Genomic DNA, 24,816 nt, shown 5'->3' with positions numbered 1-24,816 from the left:
ATAAGGAGGATATGCCGATGTGGCCGCTGGTCAGGTGCGGTTTTGCCAGCCGTGGACTGTACCATCAAGGGACGAGGACCTGGGGGGAAGGGACTCCTGCATGGACGGCCCATAACATCAAGGGTCTATGCCGATGTGGCCCCTGGCGTTCTCTGACAGGCGCGGCTTTGCCGGTTTTGAATTACGCCATCCATGGACCTGGTCACGGGGAGGTGACTCACAAATGGACGCGGATGGAAGATGGACTGGTGTCCTGTAATTCCATCATCGTTTGAAGAGGACTCAGTAAATATGCGTTTCAATGCTGTGAACCTGCGTATTAACCACATGCTTTTAAGTGGTCTCAGTAAAGAATGATAAGGTGAGGCCGTGATCCTGCCGTTGCAAGGTGTGCATGTAATGCCAGCCGCCAATCATGGCGGTTGTTTGTATATTGACCGTTCCGAGCCCCAGGTTAATAAAGGATTTTGCAAACTGTGGTAGAACTGCCTGTGTTCCTCTGGCAGCTCACTTGCCACGACTGTCACTTGTTGAGTGTGTTTAGAAATGGGTTAATATATGTTAGGTCTTTAATTGTTTGAGCAAGCTAGGTATGTGGCGGTGGCATATCTTATTATTTGCCTACCCCACAAGTTCTAAACCGAAAAGTATTCTGTTGTTTTGTAACAGGTGGGATGCCTGTATGTTTCGGCACTGTTTGTTTGTTCATTATGAAAAAGGAGGAGTGTTAGGTGGGACCCTCCTGTGTGCATTGCCCCTTTAAGGGGATGTGTTTTCCTCACGTGTATGGCCCCTTTAAGATGGGCCATGACTGTGTCATGGCCCAAGCTAATAAAAGGAGCCCCTGCAGGCACGTGAGTCAGAGCGGCTGCAGACCCCCAAAGAGGAACGACTGAGTCCGTGTCTCATTATCCATGTAGGCCCCAGGCCTACACGTGGAGGCGCAGGCCTGCACGCCCAGACACTGAGGGACTCGCATGCCAGGATGGCAGTCGAGGTCCCCTCGGTCAGAGGCCTGGCAGGCTGTGACCCCACGCCAGGGTGCCAGAGGCCCTGGCACCCGGGGCCATGCCGGATGTCCATGGCAGGCCCCCACCCCCACACATAGTGGGACTGCACGGCGCTAGCAGAGATAGCGCCCAGGGGCGCCTGCCGGATGACCATGGCAGGCGACCCCCAACAGTAAAGACGCCCGAGCTTACAGCTTCATTCAGGGCTGCAGGATCCACTCCCCTCCCCAGAGCGCAGGGCCTCCCCACTGGAGGAGAGACATGAACCTTTCATGAACGTCTCCCGGCAGTAAATCTGCCCAGAGCCTTTAAGCTGCAACAAAACAGGCACAATTATGAATGTATTCTTCTCCTGAATTTATCGTACACTTATCTGCGGTGAATTACTGCAGGCGGCTCTGCGAGCTTAAAAGGCTGTTCTGTTTGAACACCAGCCTGGAATGGGTGACAGTAGTAATTACTTTTTCCCCCTGCTTTTACCTAATTGAATTTCAAGCTTAAAAAGGAGTGATGAGTTATATATAGGAACATGCGGCTTCCTACCTGACTTGCCTTCGACTCTGTCGCTGTTTCATTAAGGCAGCAGCAGACACTCCATTTGCTTCCATCGATGTTATCTGGGAAATCCAAATATTACCAGAGACCAGGTGGGCCTGCCACGTCTTCAAATAAATGGAGCTTGATTGGGACACTGTCCCGCAGTGTCAAGCCAGTTCACCATCCTCCTGGCATGCCGGCTCTCTCTATTTGAATGACAGTCCAGTAAAAGTTAATTTTCCGGGATCAGCTGTGCTGTCTATATTTACGGTAGTGCAGTGAAAGCTAGTGTACCATGGCTGTGCTGTGTCTGTCATCTCTTTATGCATTGATCGGCAGTTAAAGCAGGTTGACTTTGTTTGGAGAAAATCCTACGAACTCTATGCTGTCATTACGAGCATGCCGGACTGGCAATAAAGTGCTGGTAACAACGTGTACTGGCACCTTTATCGGATGGGCATACTCGGAAAAGGCAGTGAACTACCGGTACCCCTGACCTCCCGGTAGTTCATGCCCCTACCGGTAGAGAACTCTCAGAATCATTGGCACCGTTAATAACGGTGCGGGTGTTTCAGTGGTTCCCATCCCATGGAGTCCTACGGGAATGGGCACTTCGTTTTACTCCACCACCCGTAATATCCTGGTAATACTGGCATATCGGGCGGCAGAGACAGTGATGCAGCTTTCCTGAAATCTCGCCGGAATTATCGGCGGGATACCGGGAAAGTTGTAAAGACCCACTATGAATGGCATAGTAAAGCCTAGTTTATCACGCCCAAGATGTGGCTGCTTTGTTAACATTATTTGGTGACAGTCGTCTACATATAGTTAAGATGAAAGCTATGAGCCATTCAATGGCTGTGAAAAAATTATATTGTTAATAACGTTTGACTCAATTGATGTATCTGTCTGAAATGTTCAAAGGATATTTGCTGGCCCGCCCACCCCGAATTTGAAACTATGGTGCTAACTCATCCAACGGTTTAATAAATACAACACATTGAAAAAAAGGTTCGTTTTTTTATTGATTGCATTCGATTCCAAGAGTACGACAATGTACAGGAGCACCGCGAAAACCGCTGTAGAGGTTTGCCACAAATAAAAAAAAAGTTGGCCACAAGGAAGGTTGAATTTTGCTGTTGCAGGTTTGGTGTCTAGTCGTTTTTTTAATAATTGGAAAGTAAACAGGGTGCCCCCACTCACACAAAAAGTGTATATATCTCTCATGGTAAATTGCAGCAAGAGAGCCTTTTCATAAATGAACCCCCCCCCCCCTTTTTTCCAATGATGCCAGCCACTCCCATGAGAATCCTGCCAGAATAGGAAACAAAACATGCTCAAAATTATATTTGGAGGGGCTGGGATGTTTGACATCAGAGTTAAATGTGCAGAGGGAAAAAGTGGAGAAATTTGTTGGATTGAGAGTTGGCGTTGGGCAAGAGGGGGCTATTTCAGTGGGATAACTTTCGTCTTTTTGCAAGAAAAGCTACCTTCCTGAAGGAATTTCATGAGATTATGAGACACCATCGAATACTTTGTTAACTGTAAATAACACATTGGGCTTGATTCACAGTAGGGTTTTATAATATCACATTCCCATTGGAAAACGCTCTGTACAATCAGGCCCATTGTATTTACAATATATATTGCACGTTACATAAGACATGAAATTTATGGAGACTATAAGCCAGCACATCAAAATAGGATTCAAGAGCAGGTTTTGGCCTTCAAGCATAAGGATAACCACCACACACTGGCCATTCAGTGCATGGAATAACACCCAATGGAGAACAATGCCAATATCAAAGACATACGACTTGAGCACATCAGAAAAGTAGTAGTAGTATTCGTTTATGCACCGCCTTTTCCCATTTGTATGGCCTCAACACGCCTGTGGTGGGAACTCCCTCAGGGACTGAAGACCAGGCATAGACATATTCTCAGAAAGACTTAAAATGTGTGACTTTGCCCAAGGAATTAGGTGGACTGGCTAGATTCCAGTATGCAGCCCAAGAGGTCAGGCAAGTGCATGGGTGGTGAGGGAGGTCACAAGAGTGTGATAGTGCAAGAGATTCGTTATCTGTCCAGCTAGATCGAAATTCTGTCGTAGGTTGTCACAGCATTCTAATGGGAGAGGTGTTGAGGCAAATCTGGTGTTAGGAGGCAAAGGCGTAAGTGTCCAGCTAAACCAAATTTGTCGTAGTCATAGCTGCATTCTAATGTTGTGGATGGATAGCCGTGCCTGCGACAGATGTCCACTGAAGTGGTGAGTTATACATACCTAAGCTTGGATGGAGCTTATCTTTGATCTCGCTGTGTGATCAGAACGTCGATGTGAAAAAGAGAAGGTGCCTTCATAAGCTCTTTTCGGCACTATGGACAGGTTACCCTCAAAGTCTTCCAGGCTCACTAGACCGGCTATCTTAGTACATCTTCTCGGCATGATAGACAGGCAACCATAATATCTTGGGATCATAGGATTCTCTAAATGCAATAGACAGGCTACCCTTATAGTGTACCTATATATCTTCTAAGTTCTATAATGGGCTACTCTCAGGCATCTTCTAAGTGCAATATCACGGATACTTGCATATATCTGTATGAGTTACAATGGCAAACGTATAGATCTTCTAAGTGCAGTGGATAGATTATTCTATTAAACATGAGAGAGGTAGCAACTGTGAACTGTGGGGAGATGCTGACCAATCAGGAGCCTTGAAATGCAGGCAGAATATTTTTTCAGCTTTGCCCCAGTGACCTTCACTCCCTACTCCCATTTAGTATCATTTTCTCCTCCCATGCCTATGTAAGACTCAGGCTGGTGGGCCCTTAACCGCCCTGTGAACCCCCAAATGCATGGGGTGATTTAGTGATGGAAAAGGATGAATTGATCTACCAGATCTACCAGACGTACACAGAATATTGAGAATGAGAAGTCTGTTTCTCTAAACGAAATGGAAATACTTATGTGCTGCACAAATTGCTAGTCTTATTTGTAAACTAACAAAGTGTTGTGAGAATTTATAGGTAGTCCATATTTATATGTTAATATGTTTTGTGTTGTTGTTGACAGGTTACAGATCATTATATCCATGATGTCCATCCACCAAAATGCCTGGGGTAGCAGACGTGACATCACTCACCAAACCACATCACAGGAAGTGATGATATATGACTTTTGACCTCAATGGCATCACATGAAATAACATCACTTGAAATGTAACCCCAAATTTATCAACATAAGTGACTGACGGGTGTAGAAAAATAACAAAAGCTTACATTTCATAAGATTACAAGCTGGTACTAAATCAGACATAAGATTTTTTAGATACCAACCACATTTTGACTAAAGTGCTACCTTAATATGTCATGGAGGGGCCATGTTATGACAGGGACTCTGCCATCAATATACCACTACATCCTCATATGGCAATGTATTTACATCTTATACCAATTATTGCAGCACAGGGCAGGTGTAGTAATCATACGACAAGTAAAGCCCCGCATTCACAGATGCTGCCATAGTACAGTATGGCTACTGTAGCCTTTGAGGATACTGCCATCTTATGTCTGTTATAGCGTTATAACCTAGGTATGGTTAAAATATGAAAGTTACAGCTTTATTACAGGGCCTGCTGTAGCAGCCCTATAGTTATGGTTAAGTTGCTCAACTCATAGGAAGATAACTTTTTGGGCGGCTTATAACTTTGCTCCCCCTGATGAATTTTTACCAAACTTTGCAAAAAAAAAGTATATGGCCCCCTCTGAATTGTTTTGACAAGTTTGGTGAGGTTTCATCAAGGGGGGCAAAATTGTAAGTGGGTCCCACATTTTTTTTCCCATAGACGCAATGGAAACAATGTTTTGCTCATGTCTACAGTTCACACCGGTGGGCGGATTTTCACCAAATTTGCAGCAGGTCCCGAAAACGTGCTTTTGTAAATATGGGTAAATCCGTCAAGTAGTTTCTTTTAAACAAGCCAAAGGTAGGTAAAAAAAATTGTGATATCTGGGTTTGTTCCCTGGACACACTTCCCTGTTCGGTCCACGGACGGCCTCTTGTAGTTCCACAAAGCGGCGTGAGGTCCACGGACATCGGCAACAGCCACTGATTGGATGGTGAAAAGCGTGAAAAGCATTCGATTTTCAGAAACGCCCGCCATGTTGGATTCGCAGACATACGCCAGTGACCGCGGACATCGCAGTAAAAACCTATTAAAAAACACAACATTGCACTTGTCAAACTCATCAAACAATCTCTGAGGAGGTGGGGGGTGATGAGGATGGGTTATGGCTGTAAGAAGCCAAAAAACAGGTGTTTTTCATCCCTGAAGTCCGCAAACAGTCAGGATGTTCGGGACAGTCCTGTGGTGTTCGCAAACACTTCAGATGTTCAGGGAAATCTATGCCTATTTCTTCATTGCTGGGTTGGTGAAAATACGTTTTTGAACAGCTTATAACTTTGGCGCCACTCAATGAAACTGCATGAAATCCTGGAATTGTATTCTAGACCCCATTCTGAATGGTCAACAAGGAACACAATTAGTGGAGGTCCCAAAATATTGTAAAGGCTTATAAATGGAGTGCCATTTGACAAATCTGCAAAAAGGTTCACATAACGATTTTAACTCTAGATATGCATGTTGTTGCAAGGTTTGGTGGCATTCTATCAAGCGGGGCAAAATTAGAGATGGGGTCCCAAAATATTGTAAAGGCTTATAAATGTGGTGCCATTTGACTAATCCACACAAAGGTTTGCAAAACGATTTTAGATCTAGGTATGCATGTATTTGTAAAGTCTGGTGGGACTTTGTCAATGGGGGCAAATTAGAGGAGTCTCAACATTTTTAGATGGTTTATAACTTGGTTGCCATTTGACAAATGTGGACAAATGTTTTCAGAAAGATTATAGACCCAAACTTGAATGTTTGTGTAAAGTCTGAATGAATTTTGTCAAGTGGCAGCTAAGTTATATGACTATTGTATGTACATTTTGGCACTTTCATGGCCGGATTTCCAGCAAACTCGTGTAAGGAGCATTGACAAGGACCTTAAAGCATGGATTTGCAAATGTGCCTGTGTTTTACGTTTTGACAAGTGTCATAATGTAGGTACAAAAAATAGTGATATACATTTGGTGACTGAGGTATAGCCTGTGGCCATGGGCAGTGGCCAGATTGTCTGGGTCATGGCATACGGTCATGACCCAGACAATCTGGCTACTGGCCATGACCACGAGGATGACAAATGGGGTTAAAGTGGCCATGTCCACCTGGGACCAGCTATCTGGTAAAGTTATTTGAAACTGGGATAGGTTTGAAAGAGGAAGAAAATATGTGCTAGTGGTAATATGGTCATAGGGTTCTCTCTTCACCTTCTCCAGACTGCCATGGATAGGGAAGACGAGCTCTGTACAGAGCCTCGTCTTCCCTGTCCATGGTGGCCATTCTGGAAAGGGATTTTCCTTCCTACAGGGGGACCCCACAGTCATCCTGGTGTAGGAAGAAAAATCCTATTTTTTACGCACCCTGGGTTCCCATTTTGGGAACCCAGGGTGCAATTTCTAGACACACACGTAGTGCTAGTCGCCCACAGGACAGATGAAATGTACCTTCACTGTCTGCAGCACATGTAATCACTTCTAGCTACTATCCTCACTCTTGTAGAGACAAAATATGTTACATGTTCTTTGTTATGAATGAAAATTGATGTTTTGGCAATTGTTTTATATTGCTTTTAATGTGGATACACTATTAATTTCAAATAAACTTTGTTTTAACAGTACTCTAACTTGTCAGCTTGATCACAAATGGCTGAGGTAAATATACACTAGCCCCCTCTGGACGACTAGCACTACCTGTGTGTCTAAGGGAAGGGTTGCCTTGACTCAACTCTTTTTCTTGCTTGTTCCAACCTTCAAGTGTCAGGCACCTATTAACCAATACAAAGGTATCTACCCATTTTTTCGAAAGAGGTTTCAAACAAGCCCCCATGAATGTATCCACTAAAAATACATGTTTTGGGAAGCATTGCCAAGAAGGGCCCCAGAACTATGCTTTGTTTTAAGCACATAATGGACAGTGCCTTCTTTAAAGAGAACATAATTATGAAATTATGATGGTGCCTTGTATAAGGGAACATTTTCAGTGGCGTCCAGTGCATTTTTTTATTGGAGGGGTGTAAATATTTCCCATGAATGTTCACAACGAGCATAGGATTCTACTGAATGTGGGGTTCAGAGGATTTTCCTCCTGAGAAAGTCTTTTAAAAAAATGAATTAAAATTGAGCATTTCACAGCACACTGTCTGTGAAAAAGTGGGTTAAAAAGCCACACAGTTTTGTAGGGTACCATACAAAAATATCCAATAGATCCCAAGGTCACCAACTGTGCACTGGAGGGAGCAGTTTCTACCACAATTTCCTTATGCCTTTGTCCACAATATATGGCAGTATTCTGCCAGCATAAAAAATATGTTCATGCTGGCAATGCACAAATACACCGATAATGACCAATATATTTCAGTATCCCCATGTCAGATCATACTCATGTTTCCTTTGTTCATAGAGTCAGTAAATGTATCATGGTACTTCAAGAAAACACGTCCATACTGGCTGCACAATTGTAGGCTAGAATCCCCACCAGTGAATACTCATCATGTTGCCTTAGCCCATAATGCAGTAGCAATGTCATCTCACTGTATGAACATATTCCCAAGCTGGCTGCACCAATCTAGGTCAGTATCCCCATGTAAGACAACTCACCATGTTGGCTTTCTTTGCCCATAAATCCAAGTGCCAGGACCTAGTTATCTCCTCTGTCCCCCAGCCTCGCCAATCAGTGGCCCTCATTACTGGCTCACGTGACACACTCCAATTCATTCAAATTTGCATGGAATTCACGCATGCACCCATATGCAGCAACATACACACTGCACTCTCATTCACACACAAACATACCTAACAACACGCAATGTTATTCACACCCACACCTATGCACACCATCATACTGAGCTCTCATTCACATAGGCATCTGTGGGATAAAACATAGCCCCTGAATGCCAGAAATAAAGAGGCCATGCCGTATTTAAGCCTGAAGCTGACTGGTGCAATCCATTGGAAAATGCAGGCCAGTCCTAAACATGACAACAGGTCTAAGTGCATTGCACTATGCAACTGGTTAGAATCATACCATGGAAAAGGTCAAAAGGTAAACACAGTTAGTTGATTCACGGTTGTACTTTCAAATGTAGGGGTCCAGCTGGGCATTTCTACTGAACAGGAACTTTAACTTCAAAGACCTTTCCTCTGCATGTCCTTGGGAGGGAAGTCTGGTTGTCAACAATCAATCAGATTCATTGCTTAAAAACACAAAGAAATACATAGCCAGAGATGTGAGCCACTGTGGAAATAGATAAGGCCGGCTCAGCAGATGCGACCTTAAGATCACAACTCACATAAAATGTGCATTAAGCTATAGCCGGGAACCTTGGGAAACCAAAGAGGGATAGGCTAAGATAAACTTGAGCCAGCATCTGGCTGGTCACATGTTTAAGGATAAATTAAACCTAAAAAAAGGTGGGGGCTAGGAAAGTAAGTGAGGCTTGTGAGGCAGGGGTTTAATTAATAGAAGAATAGATTTTGTTGAATAAAGAGGGCCGCATATATGCGACAAAGCGTATTCCAGACTTTTATTAAAGGTGACAGTATCCCCATTTGAACCATCCCAAAGTGATTTTTTGTGTGATAAACATAACATAAATTGTTATCGAAAATCTGATTAAAGCCTTCCTATAATTCGTTGAAACTTGGTGCAGTGATCAGTCATGAAAGTAACATGGAGACTGTGAAGTGTCATATTTTTAACCTCCAGCTTCGCTAAATTACAAAACGCATCTCATGGAATGACCTACAGTTCGGCTTAATTTACCCTGCCCAGACCCCTTGAAATTTAAGTTAAATTCGATGTTTGAACAACAAGAAATGAGAAATATTCCTGAAAGAAATAACAATCCTCACCCGATGTTTGAACAAAACAATGGGAGAATTTGGAACAAGTTGTGCACTCGATAGAAGAGGAAAATTGTAAACCGTACAGGCCAGACACAAGGGCCTCTGATAACTATCCACAGAAGAAAGAGGAGTGTTGTGAAGGCCCTGAATACCAATCAGGTGGAGAAAATCGCAGTCCTCATAGATTAAAGAATCAAGCCCTAAACAACGAGAGGTTCTTTAGAATTGACTGGAGAACACCACATTTTATTGACTCCCCTAGCATTATGCTATACTCTATGCTTGCTCAGGGCGGTCCGGTTTATTTAAGTTGCCCAAGAGTCTTATCCCGTTTTAGTGAAATTCCTAGACTCTCTATGATTTCTTCGGGTGATATTAAATTGGTGGATTTCATTCACCCACTGAGGTTTGACTATGTTAGACTCGTATTCTATTCACAGGCCATCATGGAACTAGTAGTCTCTGAAATTGATTCTCTCCACTGTTTCGGATTCGATCTAGAACCTTTTAATAATAGATTGATTAGCCGAGGGGTTGAGGCAGAGGGGACTAGATCGCTGGATGCTACCTCCTACTCACTCCTAAAAAAGACTGAGGGGGAAACTGCACAGATTACAAGTCCGGAAACAGATCTAAAACGGCTGGTACAATCATTGAGCGAATCCGTAGCTAAAATTCAAGCTCTAAATGTGAAACCATAGACTACATCAACATATACAGTGGTATCTTGGAACTCTCGTGGAAACAAATCACTTAGGGTGGTGTCTGCTAGCGCTAGTCACCTTATCGAAGCAAGTATTTTTTGCCTCCAGGGGACATGGGCAATATCTCCCCTAGTGCTGGATGGGTATTATATGCATCAAGTGCTAGCAGAAAAAAAACCTAGAGGGAGTCCGGCGGGAGGCATGCTTATAGCTATTAGAAACTCATTGCCCTTTGAGTGTCTTAAGCTTTTCACCCCGCATAAAGGTTGTATTGCCATGTAGGTACATTTCTCCCCCCCTGTGCCATTGGGTCCACTGTTGGTAGTTAATGTATATTAGAGTCCTGAGCTCGACCTAAGTAAATTTATTGACTTAATTGATGGCATCATACATGAATGCCAAATGTTGTGCAACGTTCTGAACATCATGGTCTTGGGTGATTTTAATTCTGAAGCATGTTTGTGTTCAAAGGGGGTACCTGGAGAGCTGATTCTCTGTCCCAATAATGTTGGCTCCTATAGAAAAAAAGTCCAAGGATTACAGTGGAATCACTTCCTGAGGAGCTGGGGCCGAAGTTGTGTAAATGACTGCCTGAGTAAGGAAGCTATATGTTACACTTGGACAAATGGATATGAAATCTCAACCATAGATTATATCTTTGTAAATATGCATGTACTTAACTGTTGTTCTGATTTTACAATAATACCTTCTGTGGTCAGTGATCATAATATGCTTAAACTGACCCTTTTGGCCCCGATGGTGGCCGTTGCTATGGATGTGTACCAATTGACGATGGAAACTCATACTGCTGGGAATAAAATTAACTGGCATTGTGATAATGTTGAAAAGGTAAATAAAATAAAAGGCCTATATGTGACAGTTCTAAGTTGTCTTTTCTTGTGTTCTTGCCTTTTACACATATGTGTCTAATTTCATGAATAAAATGAATTCATTTTCTAAAAACCCAAAATAGCCTTGTGACCCTCACTAGCTAGTCTTTGAACACTAGCTTCCTGCGTATCTATACTTACCTACCCTCTCCGGTTGACCTAGGGTAGCTGTTGACTCTACTTTCTCCTCCTTTGACTAGTGCAAAATACTCGAAAGTAATTTCTAATATTATGATTCTAGATCTAGAGGAGTAAGTATATTGTTTAGGAATGGTCTTCCGATGAGGGTTGAAAAGACATTGACAGTTTATGAAGGCGGGTCTTGTTGCTTGATGTCATTTAGGATGGGAAAAAGATGACATTTGGGATGGTCTATGGTCCATGGCTGCGAAACACAGAGTTTTTCAGTCAGTTAGGTTCATTGCTAGATAAAATGGAGGGTGAGGTGATAATTATGGGGAGAGATTTTAATATAGTAATGGATAGTAATCTAGACCGGAAGTCTGAGTGTAGATGTAATAGTGAAAAGATGAGTGCAATATTGCATAATTCTGTGTTTAAATATGGGCTTACAGATGTATGGAGGGAGCTCCATCATGGGGAAAAAGAATATTCATTCTATTCGCCTGTTCATAATTCCTTTTCAAGTCTTGCTACAACAGGTATAGAGCACTTCATTAGACATTATTGTTGAGGACAATAGAGGTACAGCTGGAGTTAAATCTGTTTGTGATTGTTTGAAGGCAGTACTCAGGGGCGAGTTGATAAGCAGAGTAACTCATGCTAAAAAGAAAAGCCAAGAAGAAGTCCAGAAAATGGAGGAAGAGGTTAAGTCTATGCAAAAGGCTTGTGCAAATGGAGATTCGGAACAGAACCGTCAGTTTAAAGAAATTGGAGGCTGAAATTAATGGCTATGTACAGATGTTGGAAAATAAAGGTAGGTTTTATTCAAAACAGCAGTTTTGGGAGCATGGAGTTAGAATGGGAGATTATTGGCTAACAAGCTTAGAGGGATGGTGATGGGTACAAGTATTTCTTCGATTCTAATGGATACAGGTGATACTTTACATAAGACTGAAGATATTTGTGAACAATTAAGAGGTTTTTATGAAGAATTGTACAGAGAGGCTATCCAGCCTAGTGTGGAGAGTTTAATCACATTCTTCGATAAAATTTCTCTTTCCAGTTTATCTTTAGAAAAGAAACGTCAACTGGAAGCTATGATTCATGTGACTGAGGTAAACTCAGCTATCTCGCAGATGAAAGATGGTAAATCCCCAGGGCCAGATGGTATAGTTTCAGAGTTTTATAAGAGGTTTAATACTGAATTGGCTCAAATTTTATGTGAGGTCTATAATGAATTTATGACTTCAGGAGTAATGTGTGATTCGACGAAAGAGGCATTGATCATTGTGATTCCGAAAACAAATAAGGATAATAAAAAGTGTGGAAATTACAGACCAATTTCTCTGCTAAATGTGGATCTACATTTTTTTTACTAAGATCTGGGCTAATAGATTGCAGTCATGTATGGGAGAATTAATTGATGAGTCTCAGGTGGATTTTACTCCAGGATGGTTTGGATATTACAATATATATGGACTGTGTTGAATGTGATTGGGGTACATTATAGAAAGGATTAGAATAACATTATAGTTTTTTTTTACGCTGAAAAGGCCTTTGACAGAATCAATTGGAAATTCATGGAATACACATTGTTAAAAATGGGGTTTGGACCGGTGTTTATGAGGATGGTAGAATGTATACATAATGATGTTAGGGCTAGGTTGTTGGTTAATGGGCAGATCTCAGAGATATTTCAGCTGTCAAGAGGAACGCGCATGGCTGCCCATTGTCACCATTTTTATTCAATTTAACATTGGAGCCACTTGCAGCGTACATCAGACAATGTGAAATAATAAATGGAATATGTGTTAGGAAAACAGAGGTTAAGGTCTTGTTTTATGCAGATGACATGTTAGTTTTGTTGTGTAATCTGGAGGAATGTGGAGTAGTGATAAAAGAAATGTTTGAGGAAGTAGGTAAATTATCGGGACACAAAGTAAATTGGGAAAAAACTGTGATTTTTCCGTTGTCTACAACACGTGATAATAGTATTAGGGACACTTGGAATTGTAGCTGGTTGCCCAAAGGTGTTACATATTTGGGAATACATGTTATTGGAGACTTGAATAAAATAATTCAATGCAATCTAGATCAGGTGATAGCTCAGATTAATATGGTAATTAAAATGTGGGAAAGATTAAACTTAAACCTGTGGGCAAAAATCAATGCAATTAAAATGGTTCTGTTGCCTAAATGTTTGTATATTATTCAATCCATACCATTATTGAAATATAAAAGGCAATTGTTGAAGGTTGAGAAGCTCTTTCAATCCTTTTTGTGGGGAATTGGAAAAAACAAAATTCATGCTGATGCAGAAAGTGGAAGAGGGTGGATTTGGTTATCCAGATCTAATGAAATACTACAAATCTTTTTTGCTTAAAAAGAGTTCATATTATTTTAGAGAGGAAAATATTAAAGAACCAATTTGGCTAGGGAGATGTGTGTACTATATCATTTAGATAATCTCTACTGTATGGGAAATCTATCTATTGAAAGGCTGATCTTGAAGCATATTGGGGCAACTAGGCAGGCTTTGGGCTCTTTGTTTGGTGAGAAAGGACAGAGTTATAGTTTCAGCGCAGACAACTCAATCTGGCATAATGAAGCCCTACAAATTAACAATAGATATCTTTACTGGAATTATTGGATCGCAAGAGGAATTTTGAGATTAGATGATATTTTAGATGGAACTAGGGTGTTGGGTTTTGAAGAGTTAATAAGTAGATTTGGCCTGGGTCAAAGAGAGGCAGCTAGATATTTGAGTTTGGTTTCTATGATTGAACAAAGGATTGCAATGGCGGGTGGCTCACTTGGAAGGAAGCCAGAGGTCAGTAACATGGTTTCATTGAGGCATAAAGGTAAGGAAGAAGAATATCTATTGTTATGGGGATCGTTTGATGCCCTCTATGATTGAATCTGTAGAGCGATTGAGGAAAACTGGTGTTGTATTGGTGTAAAGAGCTCAGTCTAATTAACTCTCCCCTCCTTCCTTATTCCCCCCTTTTTTTTCTCTTCCTGTGTTTTCTTTGTGGTGTTATGTGTATTTTCATGTTGTCTTCGTGATGTTTTGTGTGTGTTAGGAAGAGCATTTGGTAGGGTTAGATTTTTAGGTTTCACATAGTTTGATTGCATTATAGAATTATATTAAGTAGGTTGTTCAAGACCTTCATATGTAAATACATGCTGTAAGGTTGTGTGTAATCTATGTGGAATTGCTGTATTTTATTGAAAACCTAATAAACAAAAATAAAAATAAAATTAAAAGAAATATATCCATACATGTAAAGATTTATTGATTTTCAGAACTTAAAAATGAAAAGCCCACATGTTAGTTTGGGATGACAGATCTTTCTACTCCCAAAGCTTTCCTAACCCATACCCCTTAACTCCTTGTCCTATTAGCAGAGAGGTGGGAGGTGGGTGGAGAAAACCAACCAAACCATATAGTGGGAATTCTGATGAAATAGTGATGTCATTTGCCCTGAACTGGGAGAGAGCTTCTGCTGGACTCTTGCAAGGAACAACTAGCAGCGAGGCCTCAATCCTTGCATTGGAGACAGTGGCTGGCACATAAGAGAAGCTAGCTGGGGACCCAGACCAGAGGAGCAGAAAGAGTCTAGGTGCAGGAGAAAATCCCTGACTTAAATCACTTGACCAGACCTGTGCTGTCCTCAGAGGAGCCCTGATGTTTTCCCTGAGAAAAGCCTCCCATGTAAGTAGCTATCCCAAAGCCATCAATTGTGTGGGTTGCCAGCTGCCTTTATCTCTTTCCATTAGAGGGTGTAAACCTGGGTAGGCCCTTCGCACAATGTATTAAATCTTACTCATACTTATTTCCCCATTAGAAAACCACCCCTCTGTTGAAATTGCATTGTGTTGGTAGCAGCCATCCTTAAACATTTCCATTAAAGTGTAGGGAGGGGGGAAAACTGTGACGATCCTCAGCACATTTGATTAAAGTAAATGAATTAATTCCTAAATAGAAAATCACAGGATGAGGGTTGTTATAATTCAAAACTAACAATAGCTCATGCCCAGTGTGATAGAACTAGTATAGCCTATAAAGACCTGGTTGACTGTCTCTGAAATCCTTGACTCTCACATGGAAAAGAGGGGTGTCCGTAATCCCCAAAAAAGTAATCCATAAAACACCACCTTTTGCGTCAATGTGGAGGGTGCAAAATGAAATTCCCCAGTCATTTTAAACCAGAATTGCGAAGTATTGTATCTCATCTGCATGTGTGTTGCAATACACCATTTTTCTTTTGTTTACATTTTTCTCTGACCTCAAACTACCAAGTCCTGCCCTTTATTTTCAAGTGTGTTGAAAAACGTTTTTTATTTGAGTTCCTTATTCCCAACCTTGCCTTTTAAATAATAAGCCCAAAACGATTTTTCCCTTTGAATTACTTTCCCAAACAGCCCTTTTAAATCAGCAGCAAAACGATTTTTCCATTGTGTCCTCACTCCCTGCATCTTGCCTTTCAATTAAAGGGGTAATGTTAAATTGAGACCTGGAGGTTTGGGGTTGCTGATAGAAAAGTTTTGTTTCAAAGTATGTAATTCACGTAGACCCTGTATTAGATTGTGAATGTTTTCAGGCAGTTAAATTGAAAATGAATCTGTATAAACTATTATCACATGTTTCAAAATGTCACCTGTGTTGTTTTATGTAGCCAAGTTATTGTGTGATCTTGGCGGCTGCCGCAGCATTGGTGGCTGATGGTGATCTGTGTTTCAAATCTTGAGTAAATAAATTAATACATATATATTCTTACTACACACTGGCCTGGTTCCTAGTCCATTGGTGGCACAGGGTATTTGTTGGGGTTCGGTGCGAGACAGGTTGGAGGTCTCACTACATTGAATCTAAACTAAATAGTGCTTTGTTGTGCGCCACCTTGCTTTGGGGGGGAAAGGAACTCACTGAGTTGAGTGTGACCGCATAATATACCGCGACAAAACTCAGGGCTCATGCTGGGATTGGTAAAGAGTCTTCATGTGTGACAGTGCAGTAGCAGTAGACTATTCATTTGGGTGTACTTGCAGTGGATGGAAAGTTGTGTTGCATTGTGAAGGTGCAACTCAGACCTGTACCCTGAGTTCCAGCGTGGTGTGTAGATAAAACAGTGTTAATTTTAGTTGTAAATGGGAGAAGAAAGTAGGCGAAACAGAGTTGAGATTTTTCCCTTGCATAGAGGATATATCAGGTTCAGAACACATTTCAGAATGAGCACCATAGAAATCAATATGGCCAGGAAGCACCTCCTATCCAAATTGTTTTTTAATGGTGAATGGGTAGAACAAGAGCATGAAATGTGGCAAGCTAGAATGATGCAGGAGGTTACCTCTGCAAATGTTGATAATGTTGATATGTGGCAGAATAATGGGCTGTTACATCAGGCCCTGACAAACTGTTATATGACACAAACCAGCAGAGATGAGCAAATTAAAATGGCTCACCTCACAGCATATATGTACTTCCATGTGATGATTATGGAAGAAAGATACCAGGATAGTGAAGCCACTGTGCAAAACCAGTCTGAGCTTTTGGATCAAGCACAGAGAGAGTTCAAACAATTAGAAGCAAAAGCACAACAGATCCACAATTCAGAGTTAAAAGCACATGCACTAGCCAGCACATGGGGCATGAGAGATGGAAACCCTGTGATAAATAAAGGCAGAGAAAGAAAGAGAGAGATATGGAGAGAGAGGAAAGAGAGAGAGGAGAGAGGGATACAGAAAGAGAGAGAGATAACGAGAGAGAGAGAACAAGAGGGATGGAGAAGTACATGCCATATAAAATGCAGAATTCATTTATTGAACTGGAGGGCCCAATGCCCTCCTTGGGCATTTGACATCGGTGGTTCAGGCAGCAGAAACAAGACACTGGACAAGGAGGGAGACAGACACCCGGGCTGGTTTCAAAAGTCATGTTTATTACACTTTCAAAGACATCAGAAATGGCAGCCCTAAACTCTTGAATCAACTGCCTTTTATACCTTTCTCAGGCTGATGTAACATTACATTTTATTGCTCAATACATTTTGGTTGGTTCCTTAAACTAAAAACAAACCCCTATCTATTCTATTATTGGTCGACTCAACTGCCACTCCCACTTAATTGCCACTGCCACTTCTCTTGGCAAGCCTCTTTTGACTGACACATGATCTGATTAGCTTGCGTGAGATTCAACTGGAACTCATTATAATTCCTTCATTGCCTGCCAATGTCGTATCCAGGCGACACTGTGGGAAACATCATGAACTCAACATATTTGTTGCAAGTTTAAGCAGCTGTTCTGTCTAATTGGTAATTTCCCAGGCCCCGTATAAGATCTAGTCCTCATCACTGTCAGAATTGATATATCCCACCACATAATTGCCTACAGTAAACTGCTGCCAAAGGAAATTCTGGATTCACAGTGAGTCATCTATTCTAACATCTGGTCCAAAGGCAATTTTGTTTCTACGCCATCCATCTTAGAATTGATTTGATTATCTATAGCCTGAATGTGTTGTGCAGCTACCAATGGGGAGTTTGTTATTTACTTTTGTGCATAACTCAGTTTCTTTTCTGTTAGACTATATGTTTATATATTTATGATGTACGTATAATACCTGCAATGCCCACCACCCCCTGGGACATTCTGACCCCAAAAAATATATGTTACCCTAAAACACTAGAATTGTGATTTTTGCAATACTGGAACCATTGATCAACTTATTAGGTTTTCTGCATTCAGTTTTATTAAAGTGTGTTAGGCTATTTCATGGAAAGAACTTTTTCAATCTTTTTTAAAACATTTTTTTTATTGTGGATGGTTTTATTAAACATTTACAAAAAGTATAAAACAATAATAAGAATTTACAATACATAGCAATATTTCATATGCAATAAATATACAGCCAAGCAATATAAGCAATATAAATATCAGCCATATAGCAGTCATCATATAAAGTTAGGATAATGGCGATTATCAACAAGAGAGGCCTATATATATATATATACACATCATCAAACAATTTATCTCGTATGGTCCAATTGAAGGTTGCAAATAAAGCCCGACAATGCCAATCCCTCTCGCGTGCTCTGAATACACAGACAGCCTTGCCATACCAAGTCAGTTGATAAGCCCAAATATAGAAGCTTCAGTGCACTCAAGCAAGAATCTCTAAGAACGCTAGGTTGCATACAAAACAGAATGAGATGTTTAGCCATTTCAGGGACTGACTGGCAAAATCTTCAAAGGCTGTCTTCCACCGTAATTTGTTACCACCGCAATTTAGTGTCCAATGTTGGAAGAATATTCCAACGCAATCTTAACAGTACATGTCGATGATTTCGATTTGGAAAAATAGTGAGTACTGGAGAGAGAGACCCTCTTTTCTTATGTTCGTGTGCTAGATGAAGCCTAGATTTATATGAATGAAAGCAATCTGTAGTAAGGCACCACTCATAATCCCACAGTTTCTTTTTAGTTGTTGCTGGGTTAGTTGTTAACTGTTCTAAATCAGAGTCAATATTGCAAAGGATAGTTTCACACAGATTGCAAAAATTGGATAGGAAACCAGAACATTCGATATTGCTTCCAGCAAGTTCATATAGAGTATGAGATATTGGGACCTTAAGTTTGGCATAAAGCATAAGCATCCTCCAATGAATCTGAGATTTTAAAGAAACATAGCCTAATTCGTATCGAATTGCAGCCCGAGGGACCGCGTTGGGTAAAAGTAGAACCCGTCTCCAAATGGCGCCTTCAATCACATCAAGTTTAGATATTGTTAACCCCGTACATAACTATAAACCATATGTCAATTTAGGAGCCATTTTCCCTTCAAAGAAGAGGAGAGCTGGTTTGATAGAAAATTGGCCATATTTACGATCGATTTTAAGGATCTGCTTACCAAGTGCATTAGCTTTGTTCAGAAGCATATTTATCTGCCCTCTCGAACCCCTACTAGCCCCAACACAGTAGCCAAGGTAGGTAAAGTAGATGGAAGTAGTTACCCTCCCCCCCAAGTTCCAGGAGTTAGTTTTCTACCTACAGAGACCTTTAGATAGGACGAGGATTTTAGTTTTAGCGGGGTCGATGTTCAAGCCATTTATCTTGGCATAGTTGACGAAGACATCTCAAGGACGCTGGAGCCCCACCTTCGTTAGGTTGAATAACAAGAAATCATCTGCATAGGCCAGCCATATAATCTTCACTTAGCCATGTCTTGGTGCTAATAGTCCCTCCTTAAGTAAGTGTTCAGCTGCATCAGAAACATACTGATTGAACACCGATCGGGCTAAGACGCACCCCTGTCTGACCCCACAAAGTGTGAGAACAGCAGCTGACATGTCCCCCTTTTGGTTTAAGCATATTCTTACACCAGATCTATTGTAAACCCCCTCCAAAAGACTCAGTAATCCCCTTGGTAGCCCCCAGGATTCAAGCTTGCGCCATAGCCTATCACGGTCAACTCAGTCAAAGGCTGCTGAGAGATCCACAGAAGCCACAAAAGTAGGGCCCCTATCAGAAGTCCAGACAGACTACTGAATGCACTTAACCACAATTCCATTAATATTTGTAGAATGGGATATACAGAAGCCAGTTTGGAAAGGGCTCAAAGGGTGACAGGTTTTTCCCAATCCTTGAGATGCGAAAGAAATAGAGCAGAGAAGATTTAGCAATCTGCATCTATCAGCGCAACGGGCCGATAGTTTTTTGGGTCGGACCTGCTACCACATTTGAAGATTGGGATGACATTTGCTAATGACCATAAGTTTGGGCAAACTCCAGAATGAAGGATATCTCGAAACTCAAGGCATAAGAGATTGGCCTAAAGATTAGGATCAGCCTTAAAAGTGTTGTTAGTTAAACCATTCGGTCCTGGGGCTCTTGATCTTTTACACTTTAGAATTAGGTCTAACACAGTGTCAATCTCAATGTGGGGTTCCCATTTAGGAAAAGGGCCTAGGTTTACACAGTCCACAAAGTTATTGTCTCCCTGCAGTGGATTAAGGGCAAATCTATTGGTATAGAAATCCAGCCAGCCTTGTTCCAAAATTGGATTTAATAAGGCAATAGTTGGGTCAATGTCTTGTCCATTGACAATTGTCCAGAAAGCTCCCACATTTGCCTTCATAATGGCCTGAAGCATTAATTCAGAGTCCTGTTGCAATATCCAATGTTTAATTGAATTGCAGAAATGTTTATACCCTTGTTTGATCCTTCTGATAAAGCCTAATCGTATGGTCATATCGAGAATCGATAGTCTGAGTCTCCTAAGGGTTTTATTCCTAGTAGATTTTGCTAATGCTAAATCTGGATTATAGCAGTGGGTATGCCTACCAACAGAGATTGAACATGCAAATAGTTTGCCCAGGTCGTCTATCGCTGCCCTTACGTGTTAAAAGTTGCCATTTTCCAGTCATATGTAGTCTGGTTAAGCTTAGCCCTCAGTTTAAGGTTCAGAGTGGCAATATTTTTTGGTGACCAACGGACAGCAGAGCCAGATGAGTTAGGTGTAACCAGGAGCTGGGACTGTTGGGTCCCCTGAAGATGGTTTATCTTAAAGATTGCAGTTAAAATACCATGATCTCTCCAGTTAATCATGTGAATTTCAAACAGCAAGCATCTTTTACATAATTAATCATCAGCAAAGATGTAATCAAGCATAGAGGAAGAGTGTCCAAGCCGCCAGGTGTGACAAGTGGAATTATGAAGTTGAGATTGTGAACGGCCTACCAGGGGTTATAGCCATATGTTGCCCAACCCAGTGTACCAAATATAGCCAGCATGTTTCTTCCTCGAGTGGCATAGATTCAACTTATTCATCTCACAAATTTCCCATGAGGAATTCTTAAATATGCAGTCACAATTTAAATCACCTGCTAGTAGGACATGTCCAGAATCATTAGCAAGTACCCAATCAAGGATAATCTGAGAGAAAATAGTCACAAACAATTCAACTGCTCCCATATCACTGTGCCAGTAGATATTAATAATTAATAGTTTAAAATGTCCACTGCTAGATGTAAGATCAACACCCAATGCCCCAAATGGTAGGCCCAGAAGTGTAATGCCCGGTAAACCAATACAGTTATCAACCGCAACAACTAGCTCACCTGATGGTCTACCTCCCAAATTATGTCTGACATGCTGGTCAAAAATGTTATAACCATCTAAGAATGGGGTCGAGGTCATCCAGGTCTCCTGTAAACAAACAATGTTAGCATCTCTCAGCAGCTGCAAGTATTCCAGTTTTGTAAATAAGTGCGAATTGCCTCTCGAGTTCCATGATTTAAGGCATAGGTCCGAAATGCAAGTTGGATCTGTTGTTGAGGGAGGCAGCCTAGGGCACAAGTTTTTGCCACAGGGTGGAGATATTGGTGGCCCAATCAACATCCATATCCTGCTATTTAGTTATGTTTCTTTGGCCTGTCATGACTTGAGGACCGCATGGATGATCCACCGATGATCTAGAAGGTGGCTGTGTAATAGGAGGCCCCCGAGGCAGTATTTCCCAAGACAGTCTAGATTCACCCTTAAATCCCAATTCCCACAAAGACTCTGTTTGAGTAAGAATCAATTCCTTAACCAACAGAGAAGAAAGGAGGATCAAGCTGGAGTCTTGGGAATTTGATCCAGAAAACCCACCTTAAGAATATCTTTAGAAGATATTAAGGAAAGTGCAGGTATTTCTGAAAAGATGGTCAACACATTGCATCTATTCAAACAAATCGGGACTTCCAGCTCCAGCAGGCTCTGTATTTTGATCAGGTGCAACGGTTTGGTATTGGAGGCATCGTTGCCTTCTTGTCTCGGTAGAATGCCCAGAGGTAGGCTTTGGAAACCATTTAGGTTTGCACCTTGCACTTTAACAGAATCTAGTTGCTGGGGCCTAGCAGTTGGTTTATGCAAACGTTCCACCAAATCTCGTATGCCTTTCCACCTGGAGCTTCCCCCACCCCATTCCTAAGTCTAAAGGGGGTACAGAGATCAGGAAATGATTAGGATATTTATTCGTAGGGGGCAGAACTTGGGGAGGCCCCCAGATAAAAGATAGTTGGTTAGCCTTTGCATCAGCAAATCGTTGGGCATTGATAGGATTTTTAACCTGGACCACAGTAGGTGGAACTGGGACTTCTTCAAAGGTCCTAAATTTACCAGTACCATACCCCTGATGCAGGGCCGAGGTGGAACACAGGACTGCACTCGGCGAGTGGGGGCTAATAGAGCATCTGGCCCAACTTCTTTTGAGGAGTCCAAAGGATTCTGTAGTGAGCCTCTTTGCAGCGAGCCAGGTATTTGAATGTTAACTGTATTACAACTGTCAGTTTGAGCAGTGGAATCAACCAGTTTAGGTTCAATTAAGCCAACTGAGGGAATTCTCTGCCCCTCGGAGATAAGCACTAAATTTGATTTAGGTACAGTGAGTGCGGGAGTTTTGGTAAACAGTAGGTTAGAGTGTTTTGTAACCACTTTCTGCTTAATTGTTCGCGATTTGCATGGTGCCAAGGTCTTTTTAGGAACACTATTCTTAAGAGTACTTTCCTGAGTGACAGCAGTCTCCACAAGTGAAAATTGGCTAGAAGTAGAGTGTGGTTTGGAAATATTCTGTATGGGATTAACTGTGCAGGGAGACGGTATAGCACTAATGCACGGACCATTAAAGGGTGCAAGCTTAGATTGTCCTTGTAATAGACCATTAATAGGAGCTTCCAGGGTGGACATATTGTCCGATATTTCTATTATCTGTGGTGTTGCTGGGGGTACTTGCACAACTACAGGGGGGATTACATCACCCTGTGGTACTGATAGCTGACCCTGCACAGTCAGTTTCTGGGACAATTCAGTTCCAATCCAGTCCACTTTGTTAGTTAGATCTACAAGTATTTCAGTGCCAATACAATCTATTTTCGAGGTAAGTTCCGTCATTGATCTTTGAACATTCTTAATTTCTGCCCAGACGTTCTCGTACACGTCAACAAATGAGCTGAGCACCACGTTTAAAGCGGAAACTGTCGGATGAGTGAGACAAATACTTTCATCCAGATCTTTCAGAGTGTGATGTAGTTTTGGAGAATGTACATGCCTCTGGTTTGCATCCCATGAGCTTGCTTCCCCCGCATAGTCTACTTTATTTGGGTCGATGCCTTCAATAATATTTGTTAGGGCAGTTGGATTATTATGGGACAGGCCCCCTTGAGACTGTAGGATCGAGTTTACAGGAATTTTATCAGCAAAGGGCAAATGCATGGCTTTACCTGCGCATTCAATAATACTAATATCAGTAATATTATTGTTGCCGCCAAAAAAAGCCTGGGTAGTCATAGCTGAGAGGTCCAGCATAGCATTACCTCTAAAAGCTTTAGGTAGTTTGATTTCAGTGCTAGTAGAAGTTGCTTTGAAAATATATTTATCCATAAATGTTTGTCCCGAAACAGGCTGAATTGGTTTTAATTGTCTGGGGGTTTTGTGATGTAGTTTCCTAATGGGTGTAGCTGGGATAACAAATGCACCTACAGTCTCAGAGCTATGAATCAGTGCTTTATGAGTAGGCGCCACGGGACATGTCTCGTTGTAGTTTGGCATTATATGCTTGGCTGTGGAAAAGCTAGATGACAAACCCTCTTTTAGATTTGAGGAGATTTGCACAGACAGAGGCGGAACACAGAGGGAAGTTGAGGAGGTTAATTGTCCAATGGAAGGTAACCAACACTTAACCAATGTTGGAAGTGGCTGGCTACTACCCGCTGGATCTGACAGAATGGCATCCAGAAACATAGAAGATCCTTTTTGGCTGCGTAAACCAAACCTCATGGTTGTACAAAATATTAAGTAAGCCTTGGAGCAGTCAATAAAAACAAGCGTGAAGCAAAAACTACCAGATAAAAGGGCTCGTAATATGGCAATAAATAAGGTTGGAGCCCCGCAGTTTCTGGAGTAGATTAAAATATGAATTTAAACAAGACCAAGGTTATTATGTGTCACGTGATCCTCAGTGGCTCCACCTCCCAGAATGCCGCAAGCGCCAGGTGCTTGCAGTGCTGCTTGGAGGGGGAAGCTAGCTGGTATTAAAAGCAGGTCCAATGATAAAAAACCCGATCCCACTGCTCCGTTTGAAATATCACCAGTGCTTTCAGTCAGCGCCGCTCGACTATTTCTATCTCTATACAAGTCTTGAAGAAGACGGGCATCAGTACCCATCCATGGGCATCTAGACAGCACATCGTCAAAACTATAGTTGAGGGATGTTTGTTAATGATATAGGGAGGAATATGCTATTTGGCAGAACCCTCCACAAACACTTATAGTCAGCTATTACTTGTATTGGGTTTCTTCTAGTGGAATGTTTTAGTATCAGTGAAAATAAGCTTGGTATAGTAATACAATTCATGAGCTAACAAACCTATGGTGTTGTTTTCATTGATTCCACTTTTTGCACATGCAATTTTTGCACTAAATAATGGTTTACCCCATCTAGATCAAATCATTCGATGGTCTTTTGTGATATATGTACAATTTTTTAATGAAATAGAATGTG

This window comes from Ambystoma mexicanum, chromosome 2p (assembly GCF_040938575.1).
Source record: "Ambystoma mexicanum isolate Mex_15411 chromosome 2p, UKY_AmexF1_1, whole genome shotgun sequence".
In the NCBI taxonomy this organism is placed as follows: domain Eukaryota; kingdom Metazoa; phylum Chordata; class Amphibia; order Caudata; family Ambystomatidae; genus Ambystoma; species Ambystoma mexicanum.
This window is presented reverse-complemented; position numbering follows the sequence as displayed.